The 15,890-nt window shown below is 44.8% G+C and overlaps 1 pseudogene; it reads left to right on the plus strand.

Annotated features, from left to right (window-relative positions):
• The first annotated feature begins 9,597 nt into the window (after positions 1–9,597).
• LOC123088539 (putative disease resistance RPP13-like protein 1) lies at positions 9,598–15,465 on the plus strand (annotated as a pseudogene).
• Positions 15,466–15,890: the final 425 nt, after the last annotated feature.

Here is a 15,890-nt window from a genome sequence, read left to right on the forward strand (position 1 = left end):
CGGTGGACCGAAACGAAGAAGGCACAGCTCCCGGAAACGATCCCACGGGGGCATGCCGCCCTCGTCCTGGTCGAGGGCGTAGTACCATGTCTGGGCGGCCCCGCGGAGATGGTAGGAAGCCAGCCAAGTGCGCTCCAACGCAGGCGTGCGCTGTCCGCGGAAGAACTGGTCACACTGGTTGAGCCAGTTAAGCGGGTCGTCGGAGCCGTCGTATGTGGCGAAGTCGATCTTGGCGAACCGGGGCGACTGCTGGTGTGGCGCGCCCTGGCCCACTGCCTCGGCGGTGCGGAGGGCGGATGATGGTGCGCGGTCCATGTGGGAAAGCCCGGCGTAGTTCCCGGTGGCGCCCGACGCCTCGGGCTGCAACGGAAAACCGGACGGTGGACGAGCCTCCGGGTAGGCCGAGGACGGCCCGTGGAGCCAGCCGGGAAGTGGCGAGGGTGACGACGGGAAGCGGACCTCTTGGATCGGAAGCCCGCTCGGCGACGACCGGCCCAGGTTATGGCTGGGCGGGGGCGGTGGAGGACCCTGCTCCAGGGCCGCTGGCAGGGAGGGCGCGGCGGAAGACGGCGCGGCCGACGCGGTCCAAGTGGGCCACTGTGGCCCCGTGGTGGCGGCGAGTGGCGCGGTTGGCGCAAGCTGTGGCGGCCAGGGTGGCCACAGCGGCGGTGCGGCCGCCTGGGCGGGGAGCGCCGGGTAGCCTCCGGTGACGGCCCCCGGTACCGAGTACCACGGCAGCGCCTGCTGAGTTGCGGCCATGGCGGGATGGAGTGGTGGCGGCGGCCCGTAGGGACTCGCCAGGTAGAGACGGATGCCTTGTACCGCGGCGACGAGGTCGGTGAGGACGCCGGCCATTGCCTCCGTTGTGAGCTGCGTCTGCGGGGGAGGTGGTGGCGGCGGCGTAGGTTGGACGGGGGCTGGTGGCCGCCCGTGGCCCGGCGCGGTGCCGGGTGCCTGGAGGGGCGGCGCCGAGAGGGACGCCGTGACGCCCGCCAGGAGCGAGGCCGTGGCGCCCGGCGTGGAGGCGGCGGCGGTGGAGGAGTTGGCGGCAGCGGCGGTGGTGGAGTAGACGGGTAGCGGCGGTGGTGGCGGCGGTGGATGTGGAGGTGGAGACGACATAGTCGAAACCCGGGTACCTGATACCAAATTGGTAGGGCTAGGGTTCCTACCGGCTCTACTCCGTAGGTTATACGGGCAGAATAGCGAGGGTTGGGGGCGAGGGCGGCGGCTCCGGCGTGTTGGCGCCGTCGCGAGGGAGAAGAAGGCCGGCGGCGGCTAGGGTTTGGTGCGGCTAGGGTTTCCAGCTCCTCTGGAGCCGGGCAATACGACAGAACTATCTTTATTGCTTAATCTCAAACGATGTCTTACAACTAGTATTTATAACTTTAGCCTAAGATAACTTTCTTAAAATAATTTGCCTAAGATAACTTGTGGGTCAAGCCCCTAATACTAAGGCCCGGTGGGCCTCTTTCGGTTATAGACCAAACCGGTCATAACAGCAACCTCTTAAATTTTCTAGGAATATTTATCATTGTATTATTTAATTCAATATCAAATTGTCAGATTTCACTTGGCAAGCTAAATAGCTAGAACTAAAATACGGCAAATATCAACTTGGCAGATTTCACTTGACAAGCTAAATAGAACTGAAATATGCCAACTTTTTGTCTACCCATTACGTGGCCAGTAACATCTTTGTTTACATGTTTGCATGTTTGTCAGAGTATGGCTCGGGATCTGAACCCTCCACAGAAGGCAACGTACATAGCTACAGGGTGTTGCTATTAGAAATACTAGAAGATACCCCACGCGTTGCTGCGGGATGTTATGCATCACGTACGAATGAGATTGTGGCACAATTGAGCAGGTTTCTAGCTTACTTGCGCAATCAGAGGAATACTCATGAACTATCAATATGTTCAGTTGTTTACTGAGCTCAAAATCACAGTTTGCATCTATAATGAACAAATTGAAAGAGTTTCTTGTTCTGCAAATCCATACATCAAATCACATGCCCTAAATAATTTCTTGCATATACAGTTGTGGGTCAATAGTACACTGTCCTAATAAAGAATGACATGGCCAGTTAGCTTATTTCTCCTCAAACTCAAATAAGCCAAATATCTTGATAACATGAATACCAGAATAAAAACTCCATCCTATTAGCAGAATTAGCATAAGAAATGAGTTTAAAAGAGTACGCATAATCTGTGAGCTGCAAAACAAATATAACATGAAGTGATAAATCATGTGCACTCAACATGAAGTGTCACTGTATAGAAGAATGCATTAGTCATAGTGACACTCTGAACAGAAAATTACTGTCTACAAAATTTTTGCATGTAGTGACCGAGATATCATCCAGAGCAAAAACAATATCAGTTTAGTTGATAGCCAATGGTACCAACTTGCAAATCCCACTATCGAATTGGAAATTGCAAATAATCTGCAATCCTCATTGTCAAAAGACATTGAATAGAGATAACAATACTATACGATCATGCAAGTGCAGTTAACCTGCTGAACACAGGACATCTAAACCTCTCTCCCTTCCAAGTTTCCTCGGGGGAAGTCAAACTAAGAAGTATTTCATGAAATGCTAGAGAGAATCGGTAACGTGCTTAATAATATGTATGTAATCCAAATACTCTAATCACAAAAGCTAGTAAGAGTACAGAAAAGTTTACCCGTCGAAGCTAATAAATCAGGGTTAGCATTGAAAAAATAGCGAGGTACCGAAGATCCTTATATAAGTATATATCTCACTATATAAACATCTCAATGTTTAACCATGCACAATGGAAAAATGGAAGGGAAATATAGATGCATGAGGGTATAATTTATTTAGTAAACTGACGTCCAGCTGTGGCATCAATCGTCCCTGGTGGATCTCTACAAAAAGGTGAAGAAAATGATGGTGACAGCTAAGGTCATTAGTGCATATGCTTTGGGAAGAAGGAAACAGAAACATATATATTGTATCAAATGTAGGATGCCAACTGCCGTGACACGTTTAATAGAGGAATAAGCTTTTTGATACATGAACAGTGCTAGCATTCCATAAAACTTGTAAGGAAAGTTTTAAGGCTACACACAGCATGGATCCTTATTGCTCAAACTATCCAGTAAAATCGCTATATGCCTTCATAAAAGTAAATAAGTTTACTGTAGGCTGCATAATCTCCATTTTAGCCTCATCATAGTGAATCGTAAAGGTTCCATCATACTGAATCTAACCATGATGGCCTGATGTGTAGACTAATATTTAATCAGTCTTGACATTTTTGCCATATGACAATATGAAGTATAGAACATTACCTTGCTAGATTGTTCGCCCATCATATATTATCCTAAGAATTTTTTGACCATTGCTGTCGTTTCCCTGTCAACATCCTATCTATACAACAATGAAGGGATAACACAGGCAAAAGCATGTTGATCCAATTATTTGTTGTGTAGGTCACAATTGTAATGAACCAAAAAAATGAAGAAAGCACAATCACTTTTCTTTCATAATTGTACTACAATCACTTTTTGGGAATACAACCTCTTCAGACAATACCAATTACATGAACTATCATCCTAACAAATGTCAGATGCGCACTATTCATTAACACTCAGACAAATTTCGAGTCAAATCAATTATGCAGCAGGAAAACAAAATATCATCTTTTGCCCCACCTTTTCTTTGTGACAACTCTGGCGAGATTTGAAAGATGCAGGAGGGAGCGAGGGTAGTGGATCTCCAATTGCAGAAGGGGCTGGTGCAGATTCTCGCCATCGAACCCAACAGCGGCAAGGTCGTCGCAGCTCCTCGTCTGTGAATCTTGCGACGGCGGGGGTCGTATAGGTCGGATGTGGGTTCAGTGCCATCGGGCAGCCGAGAGGTGAAGGCGTCATACGCAGATTTGAAGATGGCAAAGAGCATGGGCAGCGTAGCTAGGTTGCAGAATTTATTGGGGCAGCTCCTCACCATTGAACCAGGCGGTGCCATGGTCGTTGCAGCTCCTTGCCATCGAACCCGACGGTGCGCACACGAAGTAATGGGGGCTGCGGCCGTGTTATTCCTCGCTCGCAGCAGCGATGGTGGAGGATTACTATGGCCGCACTCCTCGGGGTTGATTGGGAAGGGAGAGGGGCTCACGGGAGGTGGGGAGGGATTAAAGGCGAAGGAACTGAAAGGGAGGGCAGGAAAAGATGAGCCGGGATAGGAAAAGTCTAGCGTGACAATTAATGGGCCAAAGCAGTCAGGAAATGCATCGATATCAGATCGTGCGGCCAGAAGAAATAGCGATGACGTGGCTGCACGAGGAGCTAGAGAAATTAAGTAGTGAGGGGCTCCTATTTAGATATAGAAAATTTACTGGAAGGAGGCCAACCGAGAATTTCATGGATGGTGTGATAAGCCTTGTCAAATATGTCAGGGTGGCCGATCCTAATAAGCTATTGAATATATTGGATGCTAGTGCAACCTACAGCGGAGACACGCAGTGTATCGTAGATATGTTCATGTATCCTGTGTTTAAGCTTGGCCTAGCTTGCTGCGAGGATTCCCCAAGGCACAGAATGAAGATAAACAACGTAGTCAAGGAATTGAACGCCATAAAGAGAGCATGCGAGGGTCATATGGCTGTCCATGATTTTTGAGCAACCGCCTAATCCAGGCGAGCAATGATGCGTTACGATCATCTTTACGGCCCTGCGGTTGCCAGTTGTTATCTTGTGGCCTGTGATATTGTGGTCTGGGAAGCCTGTTTTGTGGCTTTAGGATGATTCTGAAGTCATCATTTCCATTTCTCATATATTATTATATGTTTGTCCAGTATACATGTATTTGTTTCTATAATATGGAGTATCCATTCTCCCTGAAGTTGTATTGTCTTTACTTTTAAGCCTGAAAGAAGAGCTACTCTGATTCGGAGCGCTAAAATTCAAAGTGCTACTCTATGTCGCAATCTGGTTGCTTCTCAGATTCTTGTCATCAAAATTCAGCTCTTCGGTTTCAATAGTATGTATATAATGATGACTTTGGCTGCACAAATGATGTGGTTCTTGTGATCTTATCATCTCCAGGCCTCTATTTGAGCTAGTCATATCTTGCTGCTGCTTTGATTTCGGACCCAAGTGCGTGAAATTTGGTGGCATTTTGCATCCATTGGTTACTGCATGAATATTGTCAATGCAATTTGTTTCTTTGCCTCTGCCAATATTCTCCAGCCTCTCAATTGCGAAATACAGGGCTTGTTTTGACCGTTCAACTTTAAATTTTTGGTTGCAAATGCGTTGGATAATATGGTATTCATAATTATGAAATCAAAATAATTTTTTGAATACGAATCCAGTGGTATCATGTTTATGGGACATACATAACCCACATATTATTAGATTAATTTAGTGTCAAAATATGTCGAACAAGCTAATTTTGAGTTATTATTAGTAGTATAATTGAGAGGGCTAAAAGATATGCAGCTATCGTATGGCACATGTGGTAGGTGAGCATATGGAAAATATGAAAAGAAATAGAAAATATTTTGAGGTCATTAGTCTGAAGAAAATATAGAGCACCCATTTGAACCATCATCGCTGCCTTTCTTGCCTCCTTCTCTTCAATCCGGCTCAACGCCGTGCCCTAGAGCTGCCGCTCCGCCGCACCACTCCACGCCATGCGCGCAAAATCTCTTTTTTCAATCTACCTCGTATCGATCATGTCGGCGAGAAAAGAATGCACACGAGGTGCATGACAAAATGCACGTTAGAGAAAGAGAGAGGAGAGGACATCTAAAAAACGGACGAGAGGAGAGAGAGGTACATTATCTTTTTTTTTTAAAGTAGAGAAACCTTTTGTTTTTGAGACAAAGGAAATCTTTTTTTTATGGGTAAGAGAATCTTTTATTTTTATTTTTTTAGATTAGGAGAATCTTTTTTGAGACATAAGAGAATCATTTTTCTGAAAATAGCAAGGGACACAACACGGTTGGGCCATCCACTTGGGCTTAGCCCACTACACCACTCACGCACCCACTGGCCACTCCCCCCCCCCCCATTCTCCGGCGTCTCCGCCGCAAATCTGCACCGGCGGCAACTCCTCTCTCTCTCTCTCTCTCTCTCTCTCTCTCTCTCTCTCCCTTGTGCGCCCCCGGTTTGCCCCATTCTACGCGCCTCTCCAATCTGCGCTCCCAATCGACGGGGCTCTTGCTGGGTGGCCTCCGGCGGCTGCGGCGCCTGGAGCTGCGGGTGGTCCTAGAGGCCACCATTTGAGCTTGTGCGAGCACGGCCACCGCGTGAGCCGAGCTGTTCCCCACGGCGATCAAGGTGAACATTTTTCCCCACGGCGCATCTCCTCTCCTTCAGTGTAGATCTTATGCAGCAAAAATTACTGGACCTCAGTCCACAATAGCTTTATTTTTTCTGTAATTTATGCGAAGCTCAGCCCACCATAGCAGTAATTTAGTTCTGAATCTGAATTCCCTGCTGATCTATTTTCCATGTATGTGTATGTAGTATGCTTCAGTGTTGTTGTTACTGGATCTCAGTCTAAAATAGTTTGTTGTTAGATCCTTGAAGTGCTACCAATCTACGAATCCACTATGCATACGAACAATACGTGAATTTCAGGCATCCACAATCACAAATGTTTTATTTTACTAATAAAAACTTATGCAGCGGAGACATCCAAAGGTGAAGCCAAACTGCATCCGAGCTAGGACATGTGGATATAAGGCATAACAGCGAAAGCAAGCACTGTTATTCGACTATCAATGACAGCCATCAATTGTGTTTTCTCAAGGGTTAGGACAGCATTGTACGCAAACTGTATGCACTTTTATCGTACCCAGAGCAATTCCGCTTGACCAATGCCCTATGGCGAAACAACGAGCGATGCCCCGTAGTTAGGCACCAGTATATTAGTGGCCGCTTATTTGCTTTACTTATGTCTCGGAGTTCAACTGTTTCTTGTGTTTGAGCAATGTAAATATTGGTATTACTTAAGGGCTATTTGGAAGTGTAGATCTTCATGTCTTGCTAGATATTGAATCAACTGATCATGTTGAATTAGTATACTGGCAGTTTGATATTGTCACTAACTAACAACTTGTTCGAATAGGTGTCAGAAAACACTACTTTTAGATGATGAGAGATGGTTTTAGCTCAGTTTCCTGTCAATCCCAAGTTCTGATCGAACTAGCCAGTTAACCCTTAATTGGCTTACACTTCAAACTAGAGGTGGCAAATGAGTATGAATGAGTGTCTTATATTAAATACCTTTATTTTTCGTGAAGCGAGGCATGAGCTCTACTTTGTAGTTTCTTCGATCTGATGTAAATTTCTAATTTTAAAAAACGTTAATTTGAACGGTAATCGCAGCATCCATTTGTAGTGTCACTCATTTGCCACTCCAATTTTACTCAGAACCTGGAAAACAGTGAGTGTGCAGAACGCTAAGTCAGAGTTGCAGAACACTGTGTGTCATTATATTATATCAGGCGACTCCAGGGCGGCGGCGTGTTAGGTACGCCGGAGCTTTTTCCGGCGAAGGCACTGTTCCCTGGCCCGTGGGTGGATGGCGCTTCGGTGTGGATGGAGGCGCAGGCGGTGGCTGCAAATCGTCTGGGCAGTTGGCGGGTTCCGGCGCGGCGCGATGCCTGCAGCTCTTTCATATTTGTTCTGTTCATCTGGGCATGCAAGGTGAAGAGTCTCGATGGAGTGGACCGGGGGTGTCAGTGGCTGCCCACAATTGAGATGGGGGATCGGATCAGCGCCTGTGCCAGTTGAGAGATCGATGCCCTGCCCCTAGCCCGACTGATTTGAAGCAAATCCCCGATCTGAAAAGGAGCAAGGAGTTGGTTAAGGCACAAGATTAGGAGGAAATTCAGATTGTGGAGTGGTTACAGATATGATATGCATGCTGAGGAGGCACAGGGACTCAAGGGGTTACAGATTTTCGACCGGGCCAGGAAGATCTGGATGGACGATGCATGAGCCTCCTTGTCATTCTTGGATCAGACTGCGCCGAAGCAATTTGTATGATCAGTTCTGCTCAATTAGATGTAGATCTGCCTTGTCATGCAAATTGAGTTAGAGACATTAGTAGTTTGTTAACAACGTCAGGTGAAAGGGATTTTTTCCATTCTGAAAGTCATGCCTGATGAGGATGGTGCTAGCCACAGCCTCGCCCATTTTGCTGGTCCCCGTTACAGAATCTAAAAAAACTTCACCCAATCAACCTGCCGCTGCAGGATTTTTATATGAATTTTCAACTTGGACTGTGTGGCTACATTGGAAACCATGGAAGAGCGCTAACAAGTTTGGAAAGGCCAAGACTATCTGCCATATGAATCAAGAGATGTTTGCTGGCTGAAAGGTATGCACATTCTTTTCAAAGATGGTTGTTATATCAGTGATGAGTATTTAGTGATATACACCGGTGCAAGACCTAGAAGAACGCACTCCGTCAGATTATGCATGTACACTTCTACAGTAATTCGAAAGTAATTAGGCTGTATGAATGCAATTGAAGGAAATCTGTTACCTATTTGCAATTCTATTTTGTGATGATTTTTCCCTGCAGGCTGGACATCAATGGTGTCATATTTTATTCTTGGACTTAGCTTTCAGATCTGTGAGGGTGGTTCATGGAAACCATGAGGGACAGCTGGTGATGGAGAGGAAAAAAAAAGATTTCTCCACTTCTGCACACATGCATGGTAAGGAGAACAACGGGATTCTAACCAAAGTTTTAAATAGCGGGCTAAGCATCTTAGCGGCGGACCTCTTCCAAATGCTATAGCGTGCTATAGCGAAGCTATAGCGCGCTATTTAAAATGTTTGTTCATTTGTTTGGATCAAAGTCTCTTAGCGTAAGACCTTTTGTAAACGCTATAGCGTGCTATAGCGGAGCTATAGCGGGCTATTTAAAACAGTGATTCTAACTCATGATGCTTCAGGGGTTACAAACTGGCCGTCTGAATTTAGTCACACAGCGGCGTAGGTGCTGTATTTGCGGAGTCCTCTACTAGTGTTCTGGTTGCATAGATTTATGTGTCCGCTGCTGAATCTTTTCATACAGAATACTCTACTTTGTGATGTCTCAAAATGTGAAAAGATGCGTCTAGCCTACTTCATGTACTTTAATTATCGTTTAGTGAGCCATCTCCAGTTTGGTTAGTTTATTAGCAAGTCCAGATCAGCTGAACCTTTTAAAAGGGCAAGTAGCTGGATCAGATCTAGTATTTCTGCCTCGTTGGGCACATCTCCCATGTGATAGACAAGATCTACTTCTCACCCGCCTTGTCCTTGCCCCAGTGGGTTTATTCGTTCTCGCCTGCGTTAATTAGTAGATCTATTCACGTTATCGATGGATTCCCGCAAACAGACGCTGTCCCTGCTTAGCTTATACCACCAATTAATGATACCCAAATTTGCTTCTGGCATGTCATATTCTCGCTGTAAAAAAATTCTGATATCTTGGTTATATTATTGCGTATTTGACTTAAAGAGGCATGGTTTCCTGTTTTCTGCTTCTCGGTGTGCAGTGCAGGACAGGCAGTAATTTGGTGGGCAAAGCAGGGAAGGACAGGAAAGTGTTATTGTCCACAACTGTCAGACATGAGATCGATACAATAGCTGCTTGTCGTTGGCAAGAAAAAATGCAAGTCCAGGAAGTGCTAGGAGGAGAACAAAATGAGATTGGTACACACTGGTTCTTCATATGCCCTTTCCAACTATGGATTGTTACACGATGGAGTTGTATGTGCAGAGCCCTCTACTACTGATCTGACATAGAGTTATCTGTTATGTATCTGCCACTGAAGCTTTTATACAGAATACTCCATTGCATGATATCTTATAATGCCTAGCTTTATGTATTTTAATTATCGATCAGTGAGCTATGTCCACATTGGTTACTGGTTAGTTTATTAGCAAGTCCAGTCACCTAAGCTTTAAAAATGGGCAGGTAGCTGGATCAGACCTACTATTGCCTCGCTGAGCTGCTTGGTGGGGATTTCAGCCTCCTCTCAAGTAGCTGGATCAGACCTACTACCTGCCTCTCGCTGAACCTTGACTCATCGCTCCTACAAAGTTGTTCCTCATTCCATCATCTGTGTAAGCTCACCACTATGTTCCTCTGTTTTCCTCATCAAATCTGGATGTAGGGTTCTGTTTATCTTCTCTGTTGCTGCAACCGGCTAATTTAGCTCCTGATTTTCTACTCCAACAGATTTTCTATCCACTGTTATATTCACCGGTTGTTTCTACTATCTCCGATCTAGAAGCACTTTCATTGCTTGTCTATCATTTATTCAGGTAATTTTCCATGCTCAAACTAGTATTCTTAGTTCTTTCCATTGTTTACGGATCTGCCAGTAGGTTTCCCTATATCCACTGCAGTTAGCTAATTTATCTCCTCATTTTGCACTCCAACATGTTTTTCATCAATCACATGTCCAACAATTCCAGTGCTCGTCTTTCGATTTATTCAAGCCATTCTACAGTCCACACCAAGGAAAATCAAGGAAAAGAGGGGAAATTTGTCTTTACAGCTTTCGCTCCTATTTTCCCATTTTACTTGGTCTTCTCCATACTAGGTGTTTCATCATTATGTATCTTTATGGATAGGATTTGTTCTCTTCCTCTATAAACAGCCCCTTTAACTCCCTTTCAGACTAGTGCCCTCACCAGAAGAGGAACAGTCCTACAATTCGATGACGGAAGTGGCCTTAGCTATAGCTGGTTTAAGATTGGCTGCATTGCCGGTCTTGAAGAAGCTCCATGCTAATGCTTCAACATATCTTGGAGTGGACATGGCGCGTGAGCTCCATGAACTGGAGACCACAATCTTGCCGCAGTTTGAGCTGTTGATTGAAGCAGCAGACAAGGGAAACCACAGGCCCAAGTTGAACAAGTGGCTTCAGGAACTCAAAGAAGCATTCTATCTGGCTGAAGACTTGCTGAACGAGCATGAGTACAACCTCCTTAAGCTCCAAGCAAAGGGGAAATATTCCTTGTCAGCCAATGCCTCCATCAAAAGCACTTTTATGAAGCCTTTGCATGCTGCATCAAGCAGGATGTCCAATCTGAGCTCTGAGAACAGAAAGCTGATTCAACAGCTGAATGAACTGAAGGCTATCCTAGCGAAAGCCAAGGACTTCCGTGAACTGCTCAGCTTACCATCTGGTTATAATGCAGAGAGACCCATCATATCATCAGCTGCTGTTCCTGAGACCACATCACTACCGCCTTTGAAAGTGATTGGTCGTGACAAGGATCGGGATCATATAATAGATCTTCTTACCAAGACAACTGCCACTACCGAGTCTAGTACAGCTATGTACTCAGGTTTAGCCATTGTTGGAGCTGGAGGCATGGGAAAGTCTACCTTGGCACAACTTATTTACAATGACAAGAGGGTAAAAGAATATTTTGATGTGACAATGTGGGTAAGCATCTCACGCAAACTTGATGTCCGCCGTCATACACGAGAGATCATCGAGTCTGCCTCTCAGGGGGAATGCCCACACATTGATAACCTTGATACTCTGCAGCGCAAGTTGACAGACATACTGCAAGAATCAGGGAAATTCCTACTTGTGTTGGATGATGTTTGGTTTGAACCTGACAGTGAGAGTGATTGGGACCAACTGTTAGCTCCTCTAATTTCCCAACAAATGGGAAGCAAAGTTTTGGTAACTTCTCGACGGGATACATTTCCAGCTGCTCTTTGTTGTGAAGTGCGTCATCTGGAAAACATGGAAGATGCTCAGTTCTTGGCACTCTTCAAACACCATGCATTCTCTGGACCAGAAATCAAAAATTCGCAGCTGCGTGAAAAACTCGAAGATTTTGCAGAGAGGATTGGTAAAAGACTTGGACAATCCCCTTTGGCGGCAAAAGTTGTGGGTTCCCAGTTGAAAGGAAAAACAGACATCACTGTATGGAAGCATGCTTTAACTATAAACATTGACAAGTTAAGTGAGCCCATGAGAGCTCTGTTGTGGAGTTATGAGAACTTAGATCCACGTCTGCAGAGGTGCTTCCTCTATTGTAGCTTGTTTCCAAAAGGCCATATATATGACATTGGTGAGTTAGTTTATCTTTGGATGGCAGAGGGCCTTGTTGATTCATGCAACCAAAACAAGAGTGTGGAAGATATTGGAAAGGATTGCTTCAAGGAGATGATCTCTGTATCATTCTTTCAACCCGATTACAATGAATTCCCTGATATCCTTCCCACGTACTATGTTATGCATGATCTCCTTCATGATCTGGCGGAATCACTCTCTAAAAATGACTACTTCAGATTGGAAGATGATAAGGTGACAGAAATACCATCTACTGTTCGACACCTATCTGTTTGTGTTGAAAGTACGAAGCAACACAAGCAAAGTATCTGCAAGCTACATCATTTACGCACTATTATCTGCATATACCCCCTGATGGATGATGTCAGTGACCTTTTTAATCAGATACTGCGGAATTTAAAGAAGTTGCGTGTACTATGTTTGAAATCTTACAACAGTAGTAAGTTGCCAGAATCTGTTGGCGAGTTGAAGCACCTTCGGTATTTGAACATCATCAGTACACTGATTTCTGAATTGCCAAAATCACTGTGTACTCTTTACCACTTGCAGTTACTGCTGTTTAGTGCCAAAGTCGAGAGTTTCCCCATCAAACTCTGCAATTTAAGGAAGTTAACACATCTTAAACGGGTTGGTGAAAGAATAGGCGGCTTGAACAGTCCGAGACTGCCTCAAATTCCTAACATTGGCAAGCTAACTTTGCTTCAACAATTTGAGGAATTTTCTGTGCAAAAGAAAAAGGGATATGAGTTGCAACAGCTGATGAACATGAACGAGATTCGTGACAGTTTACATGTCACAAATCTTGAGAATGTCACTGGGAAGGATCAAGCCTTAGAATCAAAGCTGCATCAGAAAAGGCATCTTCGCATCTTGCGACTTGCCTGGAGTTGTAAGAATAACACAAATGCAGAAGATAGTTCACATTTGGAGATTCTAGAAGGTCTGATGCCACCACCTCAACTTGGAGATCTTAAAATTGAAGGTTACAAATCTTCAAAATATCCAGGCTGGTTACTTGATAATTCGTATTTTGAGAACTTGGAATCTTTAAGCTTCGAGCATTGCAGTGCATTACAAAGTCTACCATCTAATATTGACCTGTTTGGGAATTGCTCTTCACTTTTCCTCGGCAATGTGCCAAACCTTAAGACATTACCTTGTCTTCCACCAGGTCTTCAAATGTTACGAGTAGACAGATGCCAACAACTTGTATTTATTTCCAATGATGAGATGGAACAGGATGAAAAAAATGAAACTCCATGGGCACTAGCACCCACGGTTTATTGATATAGAAGAAGCATCCCTTATGAGAATTCCAGAAATTCGTCCCCGACGTGGATCGAACTCTGGTCGTTGGGTTTACAATCATGCGCCCCCAACCACTGGGCTATGCCCACGTCCTCGAGATGGAACAGGATGATCTGAGAGAGAATTTCATGAAGATGGACCACTTGGCATCACAACTTTGTTTAATCTGAGCGGTTGATTCAGGATCAGATATTAGGAGAATAATCTCATTGGAGCATTCAATTCTGAAGCAGCAGATGACATTGATGCATGCTGATGTGTCACATGTTCAAAACCTTGGATCTGCTCTTCAGAGAGAGAAATATAAAGTATTGATAAAAGAGGATATAATCAAGGCATGGATATGCTGTCACCAGCAAAGGATGAGACTCATCTATGGAAGGAGAAGTGGGATGCCGCTGGTTCCACCATCAGGACTTTGTCAGCTTATTCTTTCCTCATGCAGTGTTACAGATGGAGCTTTAGCTGCTTGCCTTGATGGCTTGGCTTCACTGACCATGTTGGACTTAACAGCTCTTATGACATTAACTACACTTCCTTCAGAAGAGGTGCTCCAACATTTGACAGAACTTAAGGAGTTATCCATCAGGTATTGCTGGTGTCTCCGGTCATTAGGGGGCTTACGAGCTGCTACCTCTCTTTCAGTTGTTACACTGATTTCCTGCCCTTCTTTAGAATTGGCACGTGGGGCAGAATGCTTGCCATTATCCCTTGAGAGGCTCACTCTAGAGAGTTGTGTGCTTGCAGATGACTTCCTTCGTGCTGACTGGCCACACATGTATGATTTTGACATAAGATGTTGCAGAAGCACCGCATGCTTGTCTGTTGACAATCTCCCTTCTGTTAAATCGTTCGTACTGAATAAATTGCCAGATTTATGTACGCTCGGAGGGTTGTCTTCTCTGCAACTTCGCAGTGTATATTTGATTGATGTTCCGAAGCTCACCCCCGAGTGTATCTCACAGCTTCGAGTCCAGAAATACCTCACTGTTAGCTGTCCTGTAATACTCAACTACATGCTCTCGGCTGAAGGTTTCACAGTTCCAGAAGTTTTCGCTCTTAAAGGATGCAAAGAGCCATTCGTTTCACTCGAAGAATCCACGAATTTCACATCTATCAAGGCCCTGGAATTCTCTGGCTGTCAAATGATTTCCCTGCCAACAAATTTGAAGTGCTTCTCCAGTCTGAAGACTCTCTACATAGTTGAATGCCCCAACATATCATCTTTACCAGATATGCCATCCTCCCTCCAGCAGATACACATAGAGGGTTGTTCGGAACTCTTGAAGGAGAGCTGCCGAGCACCTAATGGAGAAAGCTGGGCAAAGATCGCTCATATCCGCTGGAAGTACATTATTTAAAGTGTGATTTAGAATTCTGCCTACAAATAAACAGAAAGGTAAATTAACCCCCGTTGGCCACCTTTCATTGATGTTTTTTTAACTTTCAAGTACTCTATTAAATTCAAAGTTTCATCCATTTGTTTTCCACAAATTAACAGCAGGCCCAAGATGTGTGCCTCCAGCGACCTGTTATGAGGTGGAGTGCCTGATGCTGCCTCACCTTACAGGGCAACACTGTCTCCTATTTCACATGATAGTGTCAGTTGAGGAAGATGATGATGTGCTTTGGTCTGCGCTGGTCTTTCAAGTTGCTTAATTATCCTATGCCCTTAATTTGTGGATGTTATTGTGAAAGTGGCCGGCTGGCCAGTTGGAGTATGAAAATGACCATTCCCTGCTCTGTTTATTTGTCTCATGTATTATAAATGAGCACTTTAATTGTGTGTGTGTGTGTGTACAATTTGATGCGCGCATTTAATACAGATGGCTCCTTTTATGCGTGCACTCTAGCAGATAACTGTTATTTCGCTGGTTTCCCTTTTTTATGAAATGTCTGAATAATTCTGAACATGGTGGCTCGGCTGGGGAACATCTTTGTGTGAGAAAGTGATGGATGACTGCATCTGGGAACCGCGCCAGTGAGAGGTTGCCAATGACGAGGGCTTCTAGATAACCAACATCAGCCAGCTAAACCCAGGGTCCTGGGAGAGTGCAGATATGAGTTTTGAGTTTTGAGAAACAGGCAGGGAAAATCACAACTTACAAGCAGAAACTACAAGGAGTAGGAGATCACAGGTCCAGAGTTTGGAGGAAAGGGCCCCAAACGGCCAGGTCTCCACGGTTTTCAGGCTTCAGGCGGAAAGGGCCCCAAAGGTAAAAACACATTTAGTTTGAATATTACTATCCCAGTGTACTGTAACACTACACAATTTAAATACAAAAGGTAAAGAAAGTAATACCCGAAGCATATGATTCTCTGCTTTGTTTATTTGTCTGCAAGGTCACACATTCAGATTCTTGAGAGGATAAAAATGGTTGTTCCCTACTCTGTTTATTTTTCTCATGTACTATGAATGAGCACTTCAATTGTATTTGGCTTGTGCGATGTACTCCCTCCGTCCCAAAATTCTTGTCTTAGATTTGCCTAGATACGGATGTA

This window comes from Triticum aestivum, chromosome 4A (assembly GCF_018294505.1).
Source record: "Triticum aestivum cultivar Chinese Spring chromosome 4A, IWGSC CS RefSeq v2.1, whole genome shotgun sequence".
NCBI lineage: Eukaryota > Viridiplantae > Streptophyta > Magnoliopsida > Poales > Poaceae > Triticum > Triticum aestivum.